A 12,713-nucleotide genomic window follows, 5' to 3' on the forward strand; every position below is an offset into this window, starting at 1 on the left:
AAACCGGCATGCCCTAGAAAACTCCTAACTTCTCTAACATTGGTGGGATGTGGAAGTTTAGCAATTACATCTACTTTAGCTCTATCCACTTCAATTCCTTCCTTTGAAATTTTATGACCAAGAACGATGCCTTCTTTAACCATGAAATGCCATTTCTCCCAATTAAGAACTAGATTTGATTGTTCGCATCTAATCAGCATTCGTTCAAGATTAGCTAGACATGATTCAAATGTATCACCGAAGACTGAAAAGTCATCCATGAAAACTTCCATGCATTCTTCTATCATGTCGTGAAAAATCGCCATCATGCACCTTTGAAAGGTTGCAGGGGCGTTGCAAAGTCCAAATGACATGCGTTTGTAAGCAAAAGTACCATAAGGGCACATGAATGTGGTTTTCTCTTGATCTTCGGGTGCTATTGGAATTTGAAAATATCCGGAAAATCCATCAAGAAAACAATAATAACTATTTCCGGCTAATCTTTCCAACATTTGATCAATGAAAGGTAAGGGGAAGTGATCTTTTCTGGTGGCGTCATTTAATTTTCTATAATCAATACATACACGCCATCCTGTTACAGTCCTAGTAGGAATAAGCTCATTTTTTTCATTTGTGATGACAGTCATGCCACCCTTCTTAGGCACGCATTGAACTGGGCTTACCCATGGACTATCAGAGATCGGATAAATTAAACCTGCATCTAGCAGTTTAATAATTTCTTTTTTAACAACATCTTGCATATTAGGATTTAGTCTTCGTTGGCGTTGCACATACGTTTTATGACCTTCTTCCATAAGGATTTTATGTGTGCAATACGAAGGACTTATTCATTTAATATCATGAATTTATGTGTGCAATACGAAGGACTTATTCCTTTAATATCATGAATCTTCCATGCAATGGCTGGTTTATGATCTTTCAACACAGAAATGAGTTAAGATTTTTCATTTTCAGTAAGAGAAGACGATATTATTAGAGGTAATTCAGATTCACCATGTAAATAAGCGTATTCCAAATGGTTTGGAAGTGGCTTTAACTCTAATGTCGGTGGTTCTTCTATCGATGATTTATATCGATATCTGTCTTCTTCTTTTAGCATTTGAATTTCTTCTGTTGTTGGTTCATATCCATTAGCTATTAGTGTAGCTAACATTTCAACTTCATCAATTGGTTCAGTTCCTTCTCCTAAAGAACATTCTCCCGTTCCTTGTAATTCTGGAAATTCTTCTAACAATTTTGCATGTGAATCTATAGTTTGAATATAATAACATGTATCATCTGCAGATTGCAGTTGTTGCATTGCTCTATCAACTGAAAAGGTAACACTCTCATCCTCTATACTTAGGGTCAGTTTCTTACCAAACACGTCTATCATTGCTTTAGCCGTGTTTAAGAATGGTCTTCCTAATATGAGAGGAACTTGAGAATCTTCTTCCATGTCCAGAACAACAAAATCTACTGAAAATACTAAAGTACCAACTTTGACTAGCATGTTCTCCATTATCCCTCTAGGATATTTTATTGATCGATCGGCTAGTTGTATACTTATTCTTGTTGGTTTCAATTCTCCAAGGTCTAGTTTAGCGTATAGTGAATACGGCATTAAATTTATACTAGCACCTAAGTCTGCCAATGCTTCTATTGAACTAAGACTACCCAGAAAACATGGAATTATGAAACTTCCTGGATCAGATAGTTTTTCTGGTATCTTATTCAACAGCACTGCTGAACAATTAGCATTCATAGTAACGGCTGAGAGTTCTTCCATTTTCTTTCTATTTGAGATTAGATCTTTCAGAAATTTAGCATATCTAGGTATTCCTGAAATCACATCAATGAAAGGAAGATTTACATTTATCTGTTTAAACATATCCAAGAATTTGGATTGCTCGGCTTCAAGTTTCTCCTTTTTCATTTTACTCGTGTAAGGAAGTGGTGGTTGGTATGGTTTAACATAAGGTTTAGCCTTAACTGTGTTATCTTCATTAATCTTTTCAACTACCGGTTCTTTTTCCTTATCTTGATCAGGTTGTGGTTCTTGTGGAGTAGGAATAGCTTCATCAGAAGTTACAGGTATTTTAGGTGGTTTAAGTGTTGTACCACTTCTTATGGTAATGGCTTTAGCTGTTTCATTCCGGGGGTTAGCATTTGTATCACTAGGTAAACTTCCCGGTTTTCTTTCACCTATTAACCTTGTTAGGTTACTTACTTCTTGTTCCAAGTTTTGAATAGAAGCTTGTTGATTTCTAAATGCTTGAGCATTTTGTTCATTGATTTGTTTCTGAGATGTGAAAAACTGCGTTTGAGTTTCAACTAACTTTGTCATCATATCTTCTAAATTCGGCTTTTTATCATCGGTTTGTGGTGGTTTGTTTTGAAAATTAGGTCTTTGCTGATTGTAAGTATTATTGGATACTTGTTGATTACTAGGACCTTGTTGGTTGTTGTATGGAACATTTCGATTATAATTCTGGTTTTGATTGTAAATTGGTCTTGGCGGTTGATAATTATTCTGATAATTATTTCCAGGCCTTTGGTTTAGATATGAAACATTCTCGCTTTGTTCCATTGTTAATTCAATACTGAGACAATCTTTTGTCAAATGTGGTCCTCCACACTGCTCACAACTAATTCATATTGAGTGGGTATCTTTAGTCATCTTTTCCATTCGTCTCTCGACAGCATCTATCTTTGCAGAAATGGAATCTAAGTCATGGCTAGAATCGGCTCTAGCTGCTTTAGATGATTTAACGATATCTTTTTCTTGGTGCCACTCATGTGAGTGGGAAGCAGTGTTATCAATAATTTTGTAAGCATCAGTTTCGGTTTTCTTCATAATAGAACCACCAGCTGCTATATCTATGTCTTTCCTTGTAGTGATGTCGCATCCTTGGTAGAAGATTTGTACTATTTGACAGGTGTCTAAACCATGTTGCGGACATCCTCTTAATAACTTTCCAAATCTAGTCCATGCCTCATATAGAGTTTCATTCGGTTTCTGTGTGAACGTAACAATTTCTCCTTGAAGTCTTACGGCTTTAGATGCCGGAAAGAATTGTCTAAGAAATTTTTCAACTAAAACATCCCATGTATCAATCGCCCCTTCAGGTAACGATTCCAACCAATCTTTGGCTTCTCCCTTTAAAGTCCATGGAAATAACATGAGATATATCTGTTCATCCTCCACTTCTCTTATTTTAAATAGTGTGCAGATCCTATTAAAGGTACGAAGATGTTCGTTTGGATCTTCCTTCAGTGCACCACTAAATTGGCATTGATTAGTCACCATATGTAGAATTTGTCATTTGATTTCATAATCTGGCGCATTAATGTCTGGATGAGTAATTGCGTGACCTTGGCCAGTGCGTTTAGCTCTCATTCGGTCTTCCATACTTAAAGGTTCCAGATTCTCCATAATTGAATTTGTTGAATCGGAATCATTAGAGGATTCTGATTTAATGGTTCGTTCCTCAACAATCTCTTTTTGAATGATTGATGGTTCCGGAGGAAAAATTAGTGGTTCAGGATCTATGAATTGCCCCTGAATATTCTCCGGATTCTCAATTGTGAGGTCGGGTTCAAAAAATGGATTATCAACGGTGACAATATTAGCTAGATGTCTTGATCTAGTTACAGGTGGTGAGCGTACAAAAGGTGGTGAACGTCTTGCTCGGTGCATTCACTGAATATCCTATTAGTTTTTAAAAGGAAAGATAAATTATATAAGTTATCCAATTAATAGACTTTTCTGATTTTGCCCACGTTTCGAATAGCCAAAAGATGCAGCAGAGGGGCAGGATTCGTTTGGTCTCAATATAATTGAGTACTGTTTGGCTCCAATAACCCGGTCCACGTACAAATCCAACTATTACTACGAACCAGAAAATTTTGATGTCTATCAATTTAACCACTTAAAATAAATTTTCGTAATTTTAAGAATTTTAGATAAGAAGTAGATTAAAAATCTATGTCCTAAAACTAGAATAGCGAGAAATAAGAAAGAAAAAGAGCGCATCGAAAAAGGTCGAAAAAGAAAAAAAAATTGAAAAATAAAAGGCGTCGAAAAATGAAAGAAACAGAGAATGACTATAAAACTTAAAAACACTCGACTAACCCAACCTTATTACTATCACTAACTTAAAATTATAATCGCAAATTGAGATTACTAATTGGAATGATAATTGATACATAGGTAAAAGGCATCGAAAAATATTAAAGCTTACAAGTAAAACTATATCCCAAATGGCAATATCTAAAAAGGCGCTAAAACTTAAAAAGGCGTCGCAAAATTCTAAAGCATCTAAATCTTAGTCTAAAGAAAAAGCACTTAAGGGATTTTACGGCTAACCCTAAAAAAAAATCTAGAAGTAAAAATAACTATAGCAAAAACTATGTCTTAAAAACTAAATACGAGCGGAAAATACAAAAGTTACGCTAAAAACAAATAAAAAGGGATAAAATATAAAAATATATTAAAAGTTGTAAAAATTACAATTTTTATAAAAATATTATTTTTATATTATTTAATTTATAAAACTATTAATTTTATATTTTAATTAAACTAATTTAACTAAATAATACAAATAATAAAATAAAACTAAATTAATTAATATAATATAAATAACCTAATTATTAGGTTTAAAGTTAATAATAATAATAATTACCCCGTATTAATTGTGATTAGGGTTTCTGGTCACGTGTGTCAGGGCGGCTCCACGAGTTGCGGTGCCCGAAGCTGGAAAACTCTGCGAGTCGCGGGGTTCGAAAATTCAGATTAGGTAGCTTCGTTTGACAGGTTTCGATTTTTTTATTTATTTATATATATATTTTTTTATTTTTCTGTTTTTAATTTAATTAAAATATTTATATAATTTAAATAAAACTTATATTTTAAAAACTAGAATAGAAATAAAAATATGTTACAATTTTATAAATAAAAATCTTAAAACTAGATTTATATATAAATTTTTTTTTCGGTTTTTGATTTTATGTTTTAAATAAAAACAAAATATTTAAATAAAACTTATATTTTTATAAAATAAAAATAAAGAAACTTTATAAAACTTAAATATTTCACAAACTCTTAAAAATATTTATATTTTTGTTTTCTTTTTATGTTTTCGAATATTTAAAACGTATTTTTACAAAAACGTATTTTTTTTTTTATTATGTGTGGCGTTTCGCTTCGGCGATCCCCGGCAGCGGCGCCAAAAATACTTGATGTGCGCAGAGGTGTATATGAAATTGGTTATATTTTACAAGGAAATACTATTAAATACGATACAATTTTATACAAGATATTTATTTATTTATAGAATGGATATACTTAAACTTTGCTACAACACTTATAGGCAGTGTACCTAATCGTACAGTAGTGTAGTTTTTAGTAAGTCCGGTTCGTTCCACAGGGAATCTTTTAATCAAAGCTTAACGCTATATTAGTTTACTATTATAAAAATACAAATATATAAATAAGTAATATTATTATTATAAAGGGGAGTTTTTACCGTTTAATGACCGGTTTGTCGATTTTAAAAACTTTAGTTGCAGTTAAAACAAAATGTAAAATATTAAATAAATAAAAGACTTAATTTAAAGCGTAAAGTAAATAACGATAATAAAATTGCGATAAATAAAAGTGCGATAAAATAAACTTGCGATAATTAAAAAGTACGATAATTAAAAGTGCAATTAAATACAATAACAATAAAAGTGCGATAATTAGAAGTGCAATTAAATATAAAATAAAGGAAATTAAATATGAAATAAAAGAATTATGCTTATTTAAACTTCCGTAATCATGATGTTTGACGTGTTGATTTTAGTTTTATGCCCATGGGTTAATTGTCTTTTGTCCTGGATTATTTAATATGTCCGTCTGGTTTTTGTCCATAACAGTCCATCAGTCATAAATATAAAGTGCGAGTGTCCTCGTCAAATTATCCTTATACCCGAAGTTAAATATTCCAACTAATTGGGGACTTAAACTGTAACAAGATTTTAATACTTTGTTTAATAATTACACCAGGATATTGACTGCGTATAACCCAAGGTTTTAATACTTTGTTATCAATTATGCCAAGTGTCCTTGTACATAATTTCACCCCTGTTTTAATAATTCTAGTGGCTATTAATCCATTCCCGTGTCCGTTTAAATGAACGATTATTCGTACATATAAATACCCCGCCCATCGTGTCCGATCGAGTGTATATGGTTATTTATAGGGACGTCCAATTGTAAATCTTTATATTAAAATTAACAAATTATCATTTAGTTAAACAAATATAAAGCCCATTAATAGCTCATAGTCTAATTTCCACAAGTGTCGTTCTTTTGTCCAAACCCCAATTATGGTACAAAGTCCAATTACCCAATTTTAATATTTTTAGCCCAACATCATGATTACTTCAGATTAAATAAGCATAATAATAACTTTGCTACGAGACATTAATGTAAAAAGGTTGAACATAACTTACAATGATTAAAAATAGCGTAGCGTTACACGGACAGAATTTCGACTTACACCCTTACAACATTCGCAAACATACCCTTATTATTAGAATTAAAATTAAAATTAAAATTAAAATTAAAATATAAATAAATATTACGTATAGATATATTGAGAGATAGAAAAAGATGATGAAAAATGATCAAACTGCGTTGCCTTTTATAGGGATTTGAGTCCAGGTAATCTCCGTAACTCGCGCCCTTTTTGCTCTTCAAACTCCGCGAGTCGCGAAGTTTGTTTTTACAGCTCACCCAGCTTTGGCTCTTTGTTTACCGACGGATTTTTATATTATATAATATATAAATAATTATAAGAATTATTTAAATATTATATTATATTTATGTGCATAGTTGACTTGTAATTTTTAGTCCATTGCGTCGAGCGTTGAGAGTTGACTCATGTCCCGGTTCCGGATTTTCGAACGTCCTTGCGTATAATTTTTATACTCTTGTAATTTTAAGACATTTCTTATCAATAAATGGAACCTCTTTGATTGTATTTTGTACTTTTGAGCTTTTTGGTCGTTTGCGTCTTCAATTCGTCGAATCTGTCTTTTGTCTTCACCTTTTATTATTTAAATGAATATCACTTTTAAATAGAACAATTGCAACTAAAGGCCTGTCTTTCTTGAGGAATAATGCTATGAAATATATGTTCGTTTTTAGCATTATCACCACTTTTAAAATCTAATACTTTTGGGATGAGAATACATGCAAGTTTTATAAATGATTTACAAAATAGACACAAGTACGTGAAACTACATTCTATGGTTGAATTATCGAAATCGAATATGCCCCTTTTTATTAAGTCTGGTAATCTAAAAATTAGGGAACAGACACCCTAATTGATGCGAATCCTAAAGATAGATCTATTGGGCCTAACAAACCCCATCCAAAGTACCGGATGCTTTAGTACTTCGAAATTTATATCATATCCAAAGGGTGTCCCGGAATGATGGGGATATTCTTATATATGCATCTTGTTAATGTCGGTTACCAGGTGTTCACCATATGAATGATTTTTATCTCTATGTATGGGATGTATATTGAAATATGAAATCTTGTGGTCTATTATTATGATTTGATAATATATAGGTTAAACCTATAACTCACCAACATTTTTGTTGACGTTTTAAGCATGTTTATTCTCAGGTGATTATTAAGAGCTTCCGCTGTTGCATACTAAAATAAGGACAAGATTTGGAGTCCATGCTTGTATGATATTATGTAAAAACTGCATTCAAGAAACTTATTTTTGATGTAATATATTCTTATTGTAAACCATTATGTAATGGTCGTGTGTAAACGGTATATTTTAGATTATCATTATTTGATAATCTACGTAATGCTTTTTAAACCTTTATAGATAAAATAAAGGTTATGGTTATTTTAAAAATGAATGCAGTCTTTGAAAAACGTCTCATATAGAGTGTGATGACCCGGGAATTTCCGATCAAAATTAAACTAAATCTTTATATGTTTCCGACACGATAAGCAAAATACGTAATGTTGAGTCTCGAAAGTTTTGAAATCTATAATCATGTAATCAATTACCCTTTGACTATTCCCAATGATTCACGAACAATTGTTTGAAAATAAATATGAATGTAAGTATATGTATATTAATTTGAAATCATAAAATATAATTTAACCATTAGAAATAAATATGTAAAATAAGATACAAAATAATTATGTTGTAATTTAAAATGAACTTTTATATAAATAAATATGATATCTATGTATAATTATTATAGATATATATATATATGTATATGTATATATTGTAATACATATGTATAGTGTATAAATATTCAATTAATAATTGGTAAACATTACATAAGCAATAAATTGTAACATTAATATATTAAAAGAAATTACAAGTTAGTATTCAACATTAAGATTTCTACTTTTATTGTTATTAAAAATAAGTATAAATATTAATATTAATATATGTATTATAAATATTACTATACATCACATAGATATAAAGTTTGATGCATTTAATTTTGTTATCATTATTAGTATTATTGTTATTAGTAAAATTATAATTTAATTATTATTTTGATTATTAAAAGTATTATTATTAACTTGGTTACTAAAATTATCATTTTTATTTAAAGTTAATATTATCATTATTCTTATTATGATATTAATATTATTAGTTATAATAATATTATTATTATTATTATTAGCTTTATTAATAATATTAATTAATATTAAGTATTAATGTTTGTATTGTTGATATTAATATATTCCTTTAGATATAAAATAAGTTGATAGACATAGTTGGCCATACATATATACAGATAGAGATATGTTATACAGATATATACAGTACATATAAAAAAATACGGCTATATACACATAAATACCAAACATTATAATTTCGGTTATAAATCACTATCTTTCCTGTGTAATTTGTCTTCTAAATTGGTAGGCACGTCGGTATCAAAATCACAGAAAAGATTGAATTTTGTTGGACATCTCTTTCCAATTTTATTTGTTATATATATTTCTGTCCTTGCGTTTAAACTTGTCGATGAATATTCAGCTATAAAACAAACTAAAGTGGTTCAATTTAGCTGTCATAAAATCACTCAAGCTTTATATAATCATCAACTAGTACAATTACAGAAGAAGAAAAAACAGAAGAATAATTTAAAACTCTACACCTCTGTACGCACAACCTTTTTACCCATAACTCGATTTCGAACCAAACTTCAAAATCTAAGAATGCAGTCGTATTAGGAATCCTCTATTCGAACTTTCTGCAAAATTACAACCTCCAATTCCTTCAAACGTGTATGAATTTCGAGGTCAAAGCTTATAGATAAAAAAGTCAACCGTTCGATTTTCACAAAAATTTGAATTCATTTTCATGTTTTAGGATTAATTGTCGATCCAGAAATTTTTTAATGGTGACTTGCAACCTCTTTCATGTTATAAATATTTTTCAAAACGGCCTATAGCTCGATATCAAAATTTTTTTTTTTAGCTGCGACAGCAGCAAGAGTTCTTCATTTATTTTTTTTATTTTTTTTTGCTGCTTGTTTCTGGTAATCACGTTATAAGTTGTTTCATTTTAATTAGACGCATTAAGAACAATAAGTTTTTGATTGGGTTTGGTTTTGATCGAATGGAATTTGGTGTGAAGAAGATGATTACAGTAATTAGTATAATAGAAATTAGGACGGGTTAATTCAGAGAAAACAGAAACGGAGCAATGGTTAAGGGGTTGTTTGGTTTAGCGAGAGGTCATGGGTTCGAGACCGGGAGGAAGCAGTTTATGTTCTTTTTGTAAGCCTTTTCTCTTAAGGTATTATTATTATTATTATTATTATTATTATTATTATTATTATTATTATTATTATTATTATTATTATTATTATTATTATTATTATTATTATTATTATTATTGTTATTGTTATTATTATTAGTATTAATTATGTTATTGTTATTATGATAAGTAGTAGTAGTATTGTCACTAATATAAATATTACTAATATTATTATCATTAACCTAGCTAAATGTTATTATTATCATCATTGTCATTATTATTATTATTAACATTATTATTGTTATTTTTATTGTTATTATTATTAATTATTATTATACATATTAAGATTTAATTGATATTATCACTAATATTATTATCATTATTAATAATATCATTAGGAGTAAAATTATTAAAGTTATTATTGTTATAATTATTAGTGTTATTATTATTATTATTATCATTAATATTAGCGCTGTTATCACATTATAGTTATTATTGTCATTACAATCAAAAGTATCATTTTCATTAATAATAGTATTATAAGTACCATTTAACATTAATGATAGTATTATTAATTTTATGATCATTAAAATTTTCATTGAAGCGATAACTATTATTAAGCTTATCATTACGATTAGCCTTGCTAAAAGTATTAGTTTTAATATATCATTATAAGTTAAATTATCATTTTTATTAAAATTATTATTAACAATATTACTATTATCTTTAAACTAGTATTATTACAAGTAATAATTTTATAAAGCAAAAGATATATATATATATATATATATATATATATATATATATATATATATATATATATATATATATATATATATATATATATATATATATATATATATATATATATATATATATATATATATAAGTATAAATATAATTATTATATATATAAAGTATACTAATACTACTTAAAAATGTCGTTTTTAACTAATAACATTAATTAAAAATCAAATAAGTATCATAATATAATATAAGCATTAATAAAATCATAGATAAGAATATTAATCTTAATACATAAAATAATATGTATATATATAATTGTTTAAATTACGATCATTTATTTTAATATATATACAAATGATATAGGTTCGTGAATCCAAGGCCAACCTTGCATTGTTTAGTTGTTCAATGTCGTTATATGTATTTTTACTACAAAATACATTAGGTGAGTTTCATTTGCCTTTTTACCCTTTATATTTTTGGGCTGAGAGTACATGCGCTGTTTTTATAACTGTTTTACGAAATAGACATGAGTAATTGAAACGACATCATATGGTTGAATGATCGAAATCAAATATGCCCCTTTTTGTCTGGTAATCTAAGAATTAGGGAACAGACACCCTAATTGACGCGAATCCTAAAGATAGATCTATCGGGCCCAACAAGCCCCATCCAAAGTACCGGATGCTTTAGTACTTCGAAATTTATATCATGTCCGAAGAAGGACCCCGGAATGATGGGGATATTCTTATATACATATTGTGAATGTCGGTTACCAGGTGTTCAATCCATATGAATGATATTTTTGTCTCTATGTATGGGACGTATGTTTATGAGAAATGGAAATATGAAATCTTGTGGTCTATTAAAATTATGAAATGATTATTTATGCTAAACTAATGAACTCACCAACCTTTTGGTTGACACTTTAAAGCATGTTTATTCTCAGGTACGAAAGAAATCTTCCGCTGTGCATTAGCTCATATTAGAGACATTACTTGGAGTCATTCATGGCATATTTCAAAAGACGTTGCATTCGAGTCGTTGAGTTCATCAGGATTATTATTAAGTCAATTATAGTTAGATATATTATGAAATGGTATGCATGCCGTCAATTTTCGATGTAATGAAAGATTGTCTTTTCAAAACGAATGCAATGTTTGTAAAAATGTATCATATAGAGGTCAAGTACCTCGCGATGTAATCAACTGTTGTGAATCATTTATAATCGATATGGACTTCGTCCGGATGGATTAGGACGGGGCTTCACAGTTGGTATCAGAGCGGTGGTCTTAGCGAACCAGGTCTTGCATTAGAATGTCTAACTAGTAGTTGTTTAGATGCATTAGTGTGTCTGGACTTCGACCGTGTCTGCATGTCAAAAGTTTTGCTTATCATTTTTGTCGGAAATCATCTGCTTATCATCCTTAGAAAATTACCTGCTTATTATTCTTAGTCTAGACACATCTTACTGCAATGATTGCATGAATAGTGTATAGACAAAATTCATATCTTAGTGTATCTGCTACTTCATATTTTAGCGTATCTGTTACTGTAACTTTGCCTGACAACTTCCGTAGATTCCTCTGTAACTTATGGGACTTTAGTATTATATATGCATATGTAAATTATGTATTGCAAGGTACTAATCTACATCCTATAATCTATTTCTTATCAAAAATCCTTCATCTGATCATACGAGATGAATCCTGCAACCAGTTCGAGTCCCTCAGATTCCGATAGCTATTCCGACAGCTATTCCGACATAGATGTTCACCTAAACTCCGAAAACAGCGTCATCGGCATGAATCAACCAATCAGCCATTATCAATTCATTTGATGGGTTCGTAGTCGACTTAATTAATGGAAACGCGCAGAAGGCAATCCCTTCCACCAACCGAATTCACCTCTTGACAATGAACCTGAAGCGTTTACCGGCAAACCTGTTCGAGACACCATTTTCAGTCTCATTTCCAGGGTAACTCGACAAGATTATATTTTATCTACAATTCTGAACCTTATTCATCCTCTCGTTCCGACCGACAATCATCCTGGAGTAATAAGTCAACGAACTTCGCGCTCGAATAATCAATTCGAAGAATATGGTGCAAAATGTACCAGCTTCAACAACATCACCGGCATCAACATTACAATCAATAACAGCACCAGTACCATCAACAAACC

The sequence above is a fragment of the Rutidosis leptorrhynchoides genome, chromosome 5, assembly GCF_046630445.1.
Source record: "Rutidosis leptorrhynchoides isolate AG116_Rl617_1_P2 chromosome 5, CSIRO_AGI_Rlap_v1, whole genome shotgun sequence".
Taxonomy (NCBI): Eukaryota; Viridiplantae; Streptophyta; class Magnoliopsida; order Asterales; family Asteraceae; genus Rutidosis; species Rutidosis leptorrhynchoides.